Source organism: Oryctolagus cuniculus, chromosome 6 (assembly GCF_051225735.1).
Source record: "Oryctolagus cuniculus isolate XC-2025 breed Fujian yellow rabbit chromosome 6, ASM5122573v1, whole genome shotgun sequence".
Taxonomy (NCBI): Eukaryota; Metazoa; Chordata; class Mammalia; order Lagomorpha; family Leporidae; genus Oryctolagus; species Oryctolagus cuniculus.
This window is the reverse complement of record NC_142872.1, coordinates 160,264,055-160,279,594: the sequence shown is the minus strand read 5'-3', so window position 1 is coordinate 160,279,594 and position 15,540 is coordinate 160,264,055.

Genomic DNA, 15,540 nt, shown 5'->3' with positions numbered 1-15,540 from the left:
ATACTTTTTTAAAAAAACATTTAATAAATATAAATTTCAGAAGTACAACGTTTTAATTATAGCGGTTTTTCCCACCATAACCTCCCTCCCACCCACAACCATCCCATCTCCCGCTCCCTCTCCCATGTCGTTCACATCAAGATTCATTTTCAATTATCTATATTTTTTAACTTTTATTTAATGAATATAAATTTCCAATTACAATGGCTTCCCCCACATAACGTCCCTCCAACCCGCAACCCTCCCCTTATCCACTCCCTCTCCCCTTCCATTCACATCAAGACTCATTTTCGTTTCTCTTTACATACAGAAGATCAGTTTAGCATACATTAAGTAAAGATTTCAACAGTTTGCTCCCACACAGAAACATAAAGTGAAAAATACTGTTTGAGTACTAGTTATAGCATTAAATCTCAATGTACAGCACACTAAGGACAAAGATCCTACATGAGGAGTAAGTGCACAGTGACTCCTGTTGTTGACTTAACAAATTGACACTCTTGTTTATGGCCTCAGTAATCACCCTAGGCTCTTGTCATGAGCTGCCAAGGCTATGGAAGCCCCCTGAGTTCACGGACTCTGATCATATTTAGAGAAGGCCATGGTCAAAGTGGAAGTTCTCTCCTCCCTTCAGAGAAAGGTACCTCCTTCTTTGATGACCCATTCTTTCCACTGGGATCTCACTCGTGGAGATCTTTCATTTAGGTTTTTTTTTCCCCCAGAGTGTCTTGGCTTTCCATGCCTGAAATACTCTAATGGGCATTTCAGCCAGATCCGCATGCCTTAAGGGCTGATTATGAGACCAGAGTGCTGTTAGGACATCTGCCATTCTATGAGACTGCTGTGTATCTCACTTCCCATGTTGGATCATTCTCTCCTGTTTAATTCTATCAGCTAGTATTTGCAGACACTATTCTTGTTTATGTGATCCCTTTGGTTCTTAGTCCTATCATTATGATCAATTGTGAACAGAAATTGATCACTGGGACGAGTGAGATGGCATTGGTACATGCCACCTCGATGGGATTGAATTCGAATCTCCTGGTATGTTTCTAACTCTACTGTTTGAGGTAAGTCAGCTTGAGCATGTCCCTAATTGCACATCTCTTCCCTCTCTTATTCCCACTCTTATATTTAACAGCGATCACTTTTTAGTTAAGTTTCAGCACTTAAGAAGAATTGTGTATTGATTATAGTATTCAACCAAAAGTATTAAGTAGAACAAACAAAAAAAATACTAAGAGGGATAACATATTAAGCTGCTCATCAACAGTCAGGGTGAGGGCTGATCAAGTCACCGTTTCTCATAGTGTTCATTTCACTTTAACAGGTTTCCTTTTTGGTGCTCAGTTAGTTGTCACCTATCAAGGAGAACAAGTGGTATTTGTCCCTTTGGGACTGGCTTATTTCACTCAGCATAATGTTTTCCAAATTCCTAACCGGGATCACTTTTCACTTAAAATTTAAACACCTAAGAACAACTGTGTGTTAATTACAGAGTTCAACCAATGGTACTAGAACAAAACAAAGAGAAAATACTAAAATGGATAAAGTATTACATTGTACATCAACTGTCAGGACAAGAGCTGATCAAGTCACTGTTTCTCACAGTGTCCATTTCACTTCAAGTTTCCCCTTTGGTGCTCAGTTAGTTGTTGCCAATCAGGGAGAACATATGATATTTGTCCCTTTGGGACTGGCTTAATTCACTCAGCATGATGTTTTCCAAATTCCTCCATCTTGTTGCAAATGACTGGGTTTCGTTGTTTTTGACTGCTGTATAGTATTCTATAGAGTACATGTCCCATAATTTCTTTATCCAGTCTACTGTTGATGGGCATTTGGGTTGGTTCCAGGTCTTAGCTATTGTGAATTGAGCTGCAGTAAACATTAATGTGCAGACTGCTTTTTGTTTGCCAATTTCATTTCCTTTGGGTAAATTCCAAGGAGTGGGATGGCTGAGTTGTATGGTAGGGTTATATTCAGGTTTCTGAGGAATCTCCAGACTGACTTCCATAGTGGCTTAACCAGTTTGCATTCCCAACCAACAGTGGGTTAGTGTCCCTTTTCCCCCACATCCTCTCCAGCATCTATTGTTGGTAGATTTCTGAATGTGAGCCATTCTAACTGGGGTGAGGTGGAAGAAGATCAATTTAGTATATACTAAGATTTCAACAGTTTGTACCCACACTGAAACACAAAGTATAAAGTACTGTTTGAGTAGTAGTTTTACCATTAATTTGCATAGTACAACACATTAAGGACAGAGGTCCTACACGGGGAGCAGGTGTACAGTGGCGCTTGTTGATTTATCAGTTGACACTCTTGTTTATTGCATCAGTAATCACCCGAGGCTCTTGTCATGAGCTGCCAAGGCTAAGGAAGCCTCTTAAGTTCATAGACTCTGACCTTATTTAGACAAGGCCATGGTCAAAGTGGAAGTTCTCTCCTCCCTTCAGAGAAAGGTACCTCCTTCTTTTTTGATGACCCGTTCTTTCCGCTGGGATCTCACTCACAGAGACCTTTCATTTAGGCCTTTTTTTTTTTTTTGCCACAGTGTCTTGGCTTTCCATGCCTGAGAAACTCTCATGGACTTTTTAGCTGGATCCAAATGACTGTTGAGGAACAACTTACTATTTTATTCCCTTTAGTATTTTTTTTTGTTCTACTTAATACCATTGGTTGAGCTCTTTAACACACAATTATTCTTAGGTGTTTAAATTTAACTGAAAAGTGATTCCTGTTAAATGTAAGAGTGGGAATAAGAGGGAGGAGATGTACAGTTTGGCACATGCTTACTCGGACTTACCCTTAATGGTTAGCTAGAAACGTGCCAGGGGATTCTAAATCAACACCATCAAGGTGGCATGTACCAATATCATCTTACTAGTCAAAGTGATCAGATTCAGTTCATAATTGATCATAACGATAGGATAAGTGTCAAAGGGATCACAAACAAGACTAGTGTCTGCTAATACTAACTGATAGAATTAAACAGGAGAGAATGATCCAACATGGGAAGCGAGATACACAGCAGACTCATAGAATGGCAGATGTCCTAACTAGCACTCTGTCCTCAGAAGCAGCCCTTGAGGTATTCAGATCCGGCTAAAAAGCCCATGAGTTTTTCATGCATGTATTCTATATTAACGACCACATATCAGAGCAAACATTATATTTGTCTTTTTAGAAATGACTTCACTAAGCAGAAAGATAAGATTTCATTCTCTTTTTATGGCTGAATAGTATGGCTATGTGTATATATGCTACATTTTATTTATCCTCCCATCAGTTGATAGGCATTTGGGTTGATTCCATATTTTAGCTATTGTGAATTGAGCTGCAATAAAAATGAGGGTACAAATAACTTTCATATGCCAATATATCTAGGAGTTAAATTACTCAGTAATTGTATGAAACTAGAATTTTTTTAGTGTAAAGTTGTTGAAATCGATGCTCAATTCTTTCATCACACATTTAAAATTCAAAGAATTTGTTGACCCCTCTCCTATACATGGACATCCACATTTTTCACACCAAAATAAGCTTATATGTTAATTCCAATTTAAATTTTTGAACTATACTTGTATATAAATAAAAAACTTCCTATAAAAGCAACGGATTTCATGTATTTCATATATAGTTTTAAGAGCATCATTATACTTTCTACCCTCCTCTTCCTCTCCTTCATATCCACCTGTCTTTTTCCTTCCTTTCTTATTTTTGCTACAATTTTTACAATGACATTTTCAATTTACTTTATAATCACAACCTTAATCCTCCACTAAATAAAGAATTTAAAAAGTAATGAGTAGAAAAACCACTGTTCCTTGATAGTATAGACCAGGACTATCAACAATAATCAAATCTCAAAACGTCAATTTTGCTCATAGGTTACACTTTTTGTACTTTGGATATTAGTTACTACAAATCAGGAAAAATGTGTAATTGCATTTTTGAGGGTAGCTTATTTCACTAAGTATAATTGTCTAAATTGCATCCATTTTGTTGTAAAAGACAAAATTGTGCTTTTTTATGACTGAGTAGTATTCCATTGTGTATATATAGCATGATTTCTTTATCTAGTCATCAGTTGATGGACATCTGTGTTGATTCCATATCTTAACCATTGTGAATTGAGCTGGGGGTACAGATAAACCTTTCATATGCTGATTTCATTTCCTATGGGCAAATTCCCAGGAATGGAATGACTGGGTCATGTGGTAGATCTATTTTCAGATTTCTGAGGGATCTCCATATTGTCTTCCATAACGGTTGTCCTAGTTTACATTACCACTAACAATGTATTTGGGTACTTTTTCCCACACACCCTTGTCTGCATTTGTAATTTTTTGATTTTTGGGTGACAGCCATTCTAACTCGCATGAGGTAAAAACTTCATTGTGATTTCTATTTGCATTATCCTGATGGCTTGTGATTTTGAAATCTTTTCTTGGCCATTTGTATTTTGTCCTTTGAAAAATTCCTGTTGATATCTTTAGTCCATTTCTTAACTGGATTGCGTATTTTGTTGTTAAGTTTCTTGAGCTCCTTATATATGCAGGATGTTAATCATTTATCAGAAATATAGTTTGCAGATCTTTTTTTTTTCCCATTCTGTTGGTTGCCTCTCTGTTGAGTGTTTCCTTTGTGGTGCAGAGGCCTCTTAGCTTGATGTTCTCATTTGTCTGTCTTTGCCTTTATTGTCTATGCTCCCGGAGTCTTATCTAAGAAGTCTTTGCCTATCCCAATGTCTTAAAATGTTTACCCATATGTTTTCCTGTAGTAATTTGATTGTTTCATGTATAGATCTCTGATCCATTGTGATTTGATTTTTTTTTGTATAGGGTATAAGGTAGGGATCTTGTTACATATTTTTGCATGCAGAGAACCAGTTTTCCCAGTACTATTTGTTGAAGAGATGATATTTTCTCCAGGGAGTGATTTTAGTTAGTTTGTCAAAGATTATTTGGTTTTAGAAGCATGGATTAATTACATGGGTCTTTAATCTGTTCTGCTGGTCCACATGTCTATCCTTGTGCCAGTACCACCAGGCTGCTGTGGTTATAATTGTCATGTAACATGTCTTGAAACCTGGAATAGTGATGCCTCCAGTATTATTTTTATTGTTTAGGATTGCTGAAACTATTTGGGATCTCATGTGATTCCATATGCATCTTAAGGGCATTTTTTTTTTCAGATCTGAGAACATCGTGGTATTTTGATTTGGATCACATTGAATTTGTAAATTACTTTGTGTAGTATGGATATTTTAATGATATTCTTCCAATACACGAACATGGAATGTTTTTCCATTTTTTGTGTCTTCTCCTATTTTTCTTTAACATTTTATAATTTTCATTACATAGACTTTTCCTATCCTTGGCTAAATGTATGCAAGTTCTTTTGTAGCTAGTGTGAATGGGACTCATCTTACAAGTTCTTTCTTAGCCATGACATTGTGTATACAAAGGTTATTGATTTTTGTGTATTGATTTTATGTCCTGCAACTTTACCAAACTCTTTGAGTTCCAATAATCTCTTAGTGGAGTCTTTTGGTTTTGCTATGAATAGGATCATGTCATCTGTAAACAGGGATAATTTGTCTTCTTCCTTTCCCATTTGTACCCCTTTGATTTTGTTTTGTTGTCTAACAGCTTTGGATAAAACTTCCCTAACTATATTGGATAGTAATGGGAAGAGTGGGTATCCTTGTCTGGTTCCAGATGTTGCTATAATTGCTTCCAATTTTTCCCATTCAATTTTTTTTTTTGACAGGCAGAGTGGACAGTGAGAGACAGAGAGAAAGGTCTTCCTTTTGCCACTGTTTCACCCACCAATGGCTGCCGCGGCTAGCACGGTGCGGCCAGCGCACCGTGGCCAGTGCACCGTGCTGATCTGAAGGCAGGAGCCAGTGCTTCTCCTGGTCTCCCATGGGGTGCAGGGCCCAAGCACTTGGGCCATCCTCCACTGCCCTCCTGGGCCACAGCAGAGAGCTGGCCTGGAAGGGGGGCAACCGGGACAGAATAGGGCACCCCGACCAGGACTAGAACCCTGTGTGCCGGCGCTGCAAGGTGGAGGATTAGCCTATTGAGCTGCGGCGCCGGCCCCCATTCAATTTGATGCTGACTGTGGGTTTGTCAAATATTTCCCTGATTGTGTTCAGGTATGTTCTGTCTATACCCAATTGACTTAAGGTTTTTATCATGAAAGAATGTTGTATTTTATAAAAAGCTTTCTCTGCAGCTATTGAGATTATCATATGCTTTTTATTCTTCAATTTGTTTTTGTGATGTATCACATTGGTGTATTTGGGTATGTTCAGCTGTCCCTGCATATCAGAGATAAATCCCACTTGGTCCAGGAAAATGATTTTTCTAATGTGCTGTTGGCTTTAATTAGCTAGTATTTTGTTGAGGATTTTTGGATCTATGTTCATCAGGGATCTTGGTTTATAGTTCTTACAGTTCTTTTTGTTTTGTCTTTTTCTGGTTTAGGAAACGAGGGTGATGCTGACCTCATAGAAGGAGTTCAGGAGGATTCCCTCCCTTTCAATTGTTTTGAATATCTTGAAAAGGATTGGAATTAGTTCTTCTTTAAAAGCTTTGTAGAATTCATATTTTCATATTTCATATTCAATTTCATATTTTCTAGAGGTCATTTTGAGCTTCATTCCATTGTAATCAGAAAAGATAAGATATGGTTTAAATTTTTTTTAAATTTTTTATTTATTTATTTATTTTTTGACAGGCAGAGTGGACAGTGAGAGAGAGAGACAGAGAGAAAGGTCTTCCTTTGCCGTTGGTTCACTCTCCAATGGCCGCCGCGGTCGGCGCGCTGCGGCCGGCGCACCACGCTGATCCGATGGCAGGAGCCAGGAGCCAGGTGCTTTTCCTGGTCTCCCATGGGGTGCAGGGCCCAAGCACCTGGGCCATCCTCCACTGCACTCCCTGGCCACAGCAGAGGGCTGGCCTGGAAGAGGGGCAACCGGGACAGAATCCGGCGCCCCAACCAGGACTAGAACCCGGTGTGCCGGCGCCGCTAGGCGGAGGATTAGCCTAGTGAGCCGCGGCGCCGGCCTAAATTTTTTTTTTAATTTGTTTTTTACAGTCTAGCATATGGTCTATCCTAGAGAAAGTTCCACGCACTGATGAAAATAATGTGTACTCTGCACCGGTGGGATGAAATTTTCTGTAGGTATCAATTAGGTCCATTTATTGCATACTGTAGATTAGCTCAATTATTTGTTGATTTTCTGCCTAGCTGATCTAATAATGAAAGCGGGATGTTGAAGTCTCCCATTATTATGTATTGGAGCCTTTATCTCCTTTTAGATCCATTAACATTTGTTTTAAATAGCTAAGTTCCTAGCTTTGGTTGCATGTAAATTTTTCAAGTTATATTTTCCTGTTGAGTTGATGCCTTAATCATTACGTAATGACCTTTTTCTTTTTAAACAATTTTTAAAGTCTTTGTCTGATATTAGGATAGTTACTCCTGATTGTTTTTGCTTTTTCCAATCTTTAACTTTCAGTCTGTTTGTATCTTTGCTAGTGAGCTGTGTTTCCTGTAGGCAGCAAATAGATGGATCTTGATTTTTAATCCATTCAGTCAGTCTGTATCTTTTTTTTTTTTTTTGACAGGCAGAGTTAGAGAGAGACAGAAAGGTCTTCCTTTTTCCGTTGGTTCACCCCCCACCCCTAGTGGCCGCTACGTCCAGCATGTTGTGGCCGGCGCGCTGCACCGATCCGAAGCCAGGAGCCAGGTGCTTCTCCTGGTCTCCCATGCAGGTGCAGGGCCCAAGGACCTGGGCCATCCTCCACTGCCCTCCTGGGCCACAGCAGGAGAGCTGGATTGGAAGAGGAGCAACCAGGACAGAACCGGCGCCCCAACCGGGACTAGTACCCGGGGTGCCGGCACTGCAGGCGGAGGATTAGCCTAGTGAGCTGTGGCACTGGCCCAGTCTGTAGCTTTTAATTGGAGAATTTAGGCCATTTACGTTCAAGATTACTGTTGATAAGTAATGACTTGGTCCTTCCATTTTCCCGTAAGTATTCCTAGTGTTTGCTTTGGATTTCCTTTGTGTTTTTACTAGATTTTATGCCTTCACATTCTTTTATGATGACTGTCTTTCTCTGTTTCTGTGTGTAGCACATCCTTAAATATTAGTTATAGGGTTGCCTGAGTTGTGACAAATTCAATTTCTGTTCATTTTGGAATATCTTTTTCACCTTCATTTATAAATGAGAGCTTTGCTGGGTTCAGCATTCTTGGTTTTTTCTTTTTTTCATTTAATACTTGAACTATGTCTTGCCATTCTCTCCTTGTCTGTAGGGTTTGATGAGAAATCAGCTGTCAATCTAATTTGTGATAGAAGGAAATTATTCTGGCAATTCTCTTGTGCTTATTTTAGGCTCTTTTCTTGATGCTTTACTGTGGAAAGTTTGACAATAATGTGTCATGGTGAAGGTCTTTTCTGATTATGCCTACTAGGGGTTCTATGTTCTTCCTGTTCTTGGATGTCTTTATCTTTTTGCAAGTCCTGCCAAACCTTTTCTCAAGCGGTTGAATCATTTTGCACTTACACCAGAGATATCTTAGGAGTGACCTGTATTGAAAAATCTTCTGTATGTATATTTAGCATCATTTTAAATTTTAACATTTCTTAATTTGTGGGGGGCCAGCACTATGGCATAGTAGGCTAAACCTCCACCTGTGGTGCCAGAATCCCTTATGGGTACTGGTTCGTGTCCTGGCTGCTCCACTTCTGATCAAGTTCTCTACTTATGACCTTGGAAAGCAGTGGAAGATGGCCAGGGTGCTTGGATCCCTGCACCCACGTGGCAGGCCCAGAAGAAGCTCCTTGCTCCTGGCTTCGGATCAGCCTACCTATGACCATTGCAGCCATTTGGAGAGTGAGCCAGTGGCTGAAAGACCTTTTTTCTTTTTAAGATTTATTTTATTTATTTGAAAGAGTTATGCAGAGAGGTAGAGATACATAGAGGTCTTCAATCTGCTGGTTCACTCTCCAAGTGGCTGCAACAACTGGAGCTGAGCCAGTCTGGAGCCAGGAGCTTCTTCCAGGTCTCCTACATGGGTGCAGGAGTCCAAGCACTTGGGCCATCCTCGGCTGCTTTCCCAGGCACATTAGCAGGCAGCTGTATCCCAAGTGGAGTAGTTGGGACTTGAACTGGTGCCCGTATGGGATGCCAGTGCTGCAGATCAGGGCTTTAACCCACTGTGCCACAGCACTGGCCCCTGGAAGACCTTTATCTCTGTCTCTCCCTGTCTGTGGCTCTGCCTCTCAAATAAATAAATATATAGGTAAAATTAATTTGTGCACTTTGTTTCTGTAATTCTTTAGTATCTATTTCAATATGATTGTGTTCCTGTTTTTGAATGAAATTGTTTTCTTAGCTTATATTAAAATTATCAAATGCATTATTTCGTGTATAATTTTGATGTATTTTAGTTTTTCACTTAATATTTAAACACTTGTTATTTTGTCTTTTATGTTTGATTCAAATATCTTGGGATATTTCTAATTTCAAGTGGTGGTATGTGAAATTATTTAAAGATTATTTTTTATTTTTATTTTTGACAGATAGTTAGACAGTGAGAGAGAGACAGAGAAAGGTCTTCCTTCCGTTGGTTCACCCCCCAAATGGCCGCCACAGCTGGCACTGCGCCGATCTGAAGCCATGTGGGTGCAGGGGCCCAAGCACTTGGGCCATCCTCCACTGCCTTCCCGGGCCACAGCAGAGAGCTGGGCTGGAAGAGGGGCAACCGGGACTAGAACCCAGAGCCCATATGGGATGCCAGCGCTGCAGCAGAGGATCAACCGAGTGAGCCACGGCGCCGCCCCTGAAGATTTCTTTAAAAATCACTCAGTGGAGAAAACATCTATGCTTTTATCGAAAGCCAGGCCTACGACACGGCCACCGTCAACAGCGGGGTTTTCTCCTTTCCTCTGTGTCTCCGTTCCCAGGGCACCTTCTCTTCTGCACACTTGATCTTGGCCAAAAGGCCGAGAAGCAATTTCTCTTCTCTTCTAAATTTTTTGTTGTTAAATTATTTGAGCATCCTGAGATTTGTAGCTGTTGCTTATCTTCTCACTTATAAAGCATGACGGTAGACTCCTGTTGTGCCTCTGTATTCCTGTTTCCCGCCAGGTGTGCTGCCTTACTGAACTAGAGGCAGGAAAGTTACGTTCTCTCCTCTGGCTCCTCCTACTCAGCCCCCTTACTACTCTGTCTCCTCTTTATTCTAAAAGCCTCTGGTTGTTTCTTCTTGTTTCTTCTCAAATTAGCACTACTCATTATTTAGAACTTTCCCTTAAATATCAGCGTTTATTTCATTATTTCAATTCTTATTTCTTTTCCTGTCTATTCTGAAATGAAGTCTATAGCTTGTAATTTCTTGTAGCATTATTTCTGTCTTATTATCTTACAATACTGGTTTTTAATTGTTATTGTATTTTTAGTCTCCTTGCAGTTTTTTCTGATTATAGTCAATTTTCATCTTTTCTAGGGCATTTTTAAATGGTATAAATGTGTTTCCTTTTTTTAAAAAGTGCTTGCTTTTGTATATTACTGATGAAACCAAGAAAAGCTTTGGGTTTAGTAAGAATGTTTTGTGATGGGAAAATTTCTTATATTCTTATATATAAATTCTTATATTTTGTCATCACAGAAATGACACATTTATTAGTTCTCTTCTGTGAGTTAGTTGTGTGGCTCTCTATTCCAGGCAGGCATGGCTGGGTGCAGGAGGCCCAAGATCGCCTCACACACATCTGCTTCTGCTGACAAATGTGGTCCTCCATTCTCAGGACAGCTCAGTAGGCTGCACAGGATGGTCCTAAGGACCTGTGGAGCAGCAAGAGAGGCCAAGCCCCAATCTGTGTACAAGACTTCTCTAGCTTTGCTTGTGTCACATTTGCTGAATTCTCACTGGTTAAAGAGAAGTTCATGGTCAGAGTATAGTGTGGAAAAACACTGCAAGGTGCAAGGGTGGAGGGTGCAGAATAATATGAGGTCAAGTTTGCAATGGCAGATGTTTAATATTTTCAAAAATTTGCTTCCTGCAATTCACCTACTTAATACTTCCTTGATCTTCTCAAGTTTTTATATTGGTTTAGGAGTGTTGAATAGCTTTTGACAGGCAAGATTTTTTTAATAAAGATTTATTTATTTGAAAGTCAAGTTACACAGAGGAAAGGCAGAGAGCGAGCGAGAGTGGTCTTCCATCTGATGATTCACTCCCCAAATGGCCGCAATGGCCAGAGCTGTGCCAATCTGAAGCCAGGAGTCAGGAGCTTCTTTCGGGTCTCATCCACAGGTGTAGGAACCCAAGGACTTGGGCTGTCTTCTGCTTTCCCATGCCATAGCAGAGAGCTGGATCGGAAGTGGAGCAGCCGGGTCTTGAACTGGCGGCCATATGGGATGCTGGCACTTCAGGCTAGGGCATTAACCCCTGTGCCACAGCACCAGCCCCAGGGCAAGATCTTTTTAAACCATGTTTGCCCCAGTTTTGCCTCTGGCCTGTTTGCTTTTCTGTCAGAAGATGGTAGACAACAGGCATGATCCGATCCCTGAGCACCTGCAAGTGGCCGCACTGCTCTGCTTTCTTGGAAGACAACAGTGTCGGCTCCGATCATGACAACAGGTAAATTTCACGTGAAGTTAGGAAACGTTCCACAAGTTGTCTGTGAGTAGTCAACTATTATCTTTGGTTTTTCAAAGTGGTTTTGGAATTTTGCCTTTTTCTATGTCTTTTTCGGTACTTTAATGAACATTGCATGCTAGTTTGATGCATTGTTAACCCATTATGCCCCAGCATCCTATATTTAGGACATCTATAGATAAATTGAGCAATGAATACACCATTTACAGTACTTTGATAAACATATCTTTGCAATATTCACAGAATTTAAATCTTGGGACTTAATGGGTTAAACTGAGAATGAAAAGTAATATTGATTTTGAATTTCAAGTTAATAGATTTGCCATGTGGTTGTGGAATTGTCATGATTAAAGAAGCTGATGTGCCCACCAGGGAGAACAGTAGCTGCCTTGTAGTAGTTATGCCACATGAGTTCACTCTTACCAAATGTCTAAGTGGAAAAGATGCGTGGGCAATGGATCATCAAGTAGGAGTTTCACAGACGGCGTGTGAGAGCATTATGGTTTGATGGACAATCCTTGTAGGTGGTGACCTCTTCGGCTCAGGATGTGTCGGCAGAGAAAACGAGTCTGTGCTCCACGTCTGCAGGTTCCACATCTGCAGATGCAACCAATCTCAGATGGAAAATATTTTTTGTTGCAAAGATCTGTTCATCTGTCCTTTTTATTTTTATTTATTTTTTTAAAAGATTTATTTATTTGAAAGGCAGAGTTACGGAGAGGCAGAGGCACAGAGAGGGTTCACATTTGCTGGTTCACTCACCCAATGGCTCTAACCACCGGAGCTGGGCCAATCTGGAGCCAGGAGCTTCTTCCGGGTATGCCACATGGGTGCAGAAACTGAAGGACTTGGCCCAAATTCCACTGCTTTCTGAGGTGCATTAGGAGGGAGCCGGATTGGAAGTGGAGCCACCAGGACTTGAACTGGCGCCCGTATGGGATACTGGTACTGCAGGTGGAGGCTTTACCTGTTATACCACAGCACTGCCCCTCACCTGTTTTATTGAATCATCTTGGCATCTTTATCAAAAATCGATTGCTATGAATTGTGGGCTTTATTCTAGACTCTATTTGGTCTCTTTGATCTCTATTTTTCCAATCTTCATACTTAATATATTTTTTTAAAGGAATGTATTAATACACTAGATTTTCAGGGTCACAGCAAATGCATAATTAAAACACAATGATCAATTCTCATGTTACTGTGATATTAATAGAAAGAGAACAGATTCAATGTAGACCAAAGATACAATTCTAAGAATATAAGGATACCTATCCTCTCTTTTTTTTTTATTTTCGTTTAGGTTTTTGAGATAACATACTTTTAATTCACATTATAGTCAAAGGCTAATGCTCCCCTAAATAAAGAGCTCAATGAGTAAAAAGTAGAAAGACCTTAGTTCAGCAGGAATATAGGCAAGGTCTATAGGCAGTAATCAAATGATAAGATAAAAACTTACATATATTTAAAATGTGAAAAAATGAAAATATTTTTTTAGACAGGCAGAGTTAGAGAGAGAGACAGAGAGAAAGGTTTTCCTTTTTCTGTTGGTTCACCCCCCCAAATGGCCGCTACGGCCCGTGCACTGTGCCAATCCAAAGCCAGGAGCCAGGTGCTTCTCCTGGTCTCCCATGCATGTGCAGGGCCCAAACACTTGAGCCATCCTCCACTGCACTCCCGGGCCACAGCAGAGAGCTGAAGATAAGCAAAATTTTTTCTTGTCATTATGTCCTTAACAATATAGCAACTGCTGGCATAAAATTTACACTGTTAGGCATTATAAGTAACCTAGAGATGATTGAAAGTATATAGAGGATGTGCAAGTGTTATATGAAAGTACTATTTCTAGGAGTCTTTTGCCTTCCTGAATTTTGGTATCCATGGGGGTTCTGGAGCAATTCCCCGTGAATACTGAGAAATGAGTATATAGTGAGGTTTCAAAAATGAGATTGAGAATTGGATAGATTTTTCTGCTTTTAAAATAAGACATTGAGCAAATTATCTAGCTTCTTAGTTATGTCATATATGATGCCATTTTTATCTACTGATATTTTATAGAAATAGAAAGGCATCACAAAAAATTTTACTCTGTTCCTTACAGGAGAGGTTTTTTATTGCTAGGTTTCTAATCAAAGCTCTCAATATAATTAAACTATGCCTTAAATTCATGAATAGTTATACAATCATTCAATAAATATTTGAATGCCTACTATTTGATAGGAATTGTGCCTCCCCTTTCTTGCTTAGTTTGGGGACTTCAGTGAAAAACAGTGGATCATGTTATTTTGTGTTGAATCTGCAGAGTTGCTTGGTTACGAAGCAGATTCTCAAGACCCTCCACTGGATTTTGATTCACTAAGCCTGAGTGAGGTCAAGAATATGCTTGTTACCAGTAACCTAGTTGACTATGATGACGGAGGGGCTTCACGTCAAACTTCTATATGAGAAATGCTGGGATGAAGGAAAGATCAGGTTGACTTGAGTCAGATGGCTAAGTTCAGATCTGGTCTTTGCCATCTACTGGTTCTATAACCTATTTTGTAATCCACATCTGACACGTAGTACCTAAACAAGAAATCCTTGTTGAGTAAATGAGCTTGCTTCTACTTCTTTATATTTTACGTCAGGATTAGGAAAAAACTCACCATAAATATTGTGTCTGTTGAGTAGAGAGTAAAATGCACCTTATTATATGTATTTGTGGCTTAAAAAGTGTCACTCCTCTCTGTCCACTGTGAGCTGACTTCACAGCTGTGTTTTGTTCAGATTGATAAATAATAGATGATTCCTGGCATAATTAGGGTCAAAGAAACTGCTTAGATTTTTGCCTTTGGTGATCATCAAAGATGACCTTTGTTACACAGACACATCAATAATGCATGTGCAGCCTTGACCCAAAGGGATACATCACAGTTCTAAGTCACAGAAACCCCATATTAACAATAACATATACTCAGTCTGAAGACTATTTTTGATGAACTTAGTTGTAAGAAGTAGACCTGGCCCTCCTTATACCTGATATTTATTATTTTAAAATCTTATTTTTCTGAAAAATATCATATTCAACAAAATAGGAGTTGTGGAGTAAGCGATTGGGTGATAAAACTATCTATGTTAGTGTCAACAAACATTCTGGAAATGTAAGCCAAGTCTCACTGGCTATAATTTAAGATTCAGATAAACTTTGTATAACTGGCAGTTGGAAAATATACAAAAGTGTGAGTTTCTTGAAGTGAGGATATTCTAAGGACATGAAGTATAAATATTTAGGAATGTTATTACAATACAAAAATTTGCTGGTAGAGGCTCTCTGATATGACAAATTAAATTAATAAAAATATATTTAATTTACATAAATAAAAAAGTTTTTTGTTCTTGAATGTTTATTCCTCCTTTTTTCCTGGGTCCAGACTCAGCTGACTTGAAATTTGGAAGGGAACTTATGGGTCCTCTAACCCAAGATGACAGACCCTGGGCACTGTGTCTATGATCCCAGACAATGCTCCTGGCAAACATTGCTAATCAAACTCACATCTCTTTCCAGTGCAGTTTGACCATGAAATCCTTCAGCACAGGGCTCCTGGGAGCTGTGATAGAGTAATTAAATTTGGCATGTAAGTGCAAAGGTTCAGCCTTCCCTTATTTTGATTGTGAAAGGTCAGTGATACTAGTGGAGGAACTGGATTTCAATTCTAGGTCTGTATTTCCCCACAATGGGCAGCCTTCCTAAGCACATTGATATTGGGCAGCACGGGCTGGTGAGAAACTGAGGCAGGAGGAGGCCTTTCTCCATTTCGGCTCTCGGTCTTTACTGCAGTGTGACTTCAAACCAGTCACTTCATCGTCTAGGCCTAT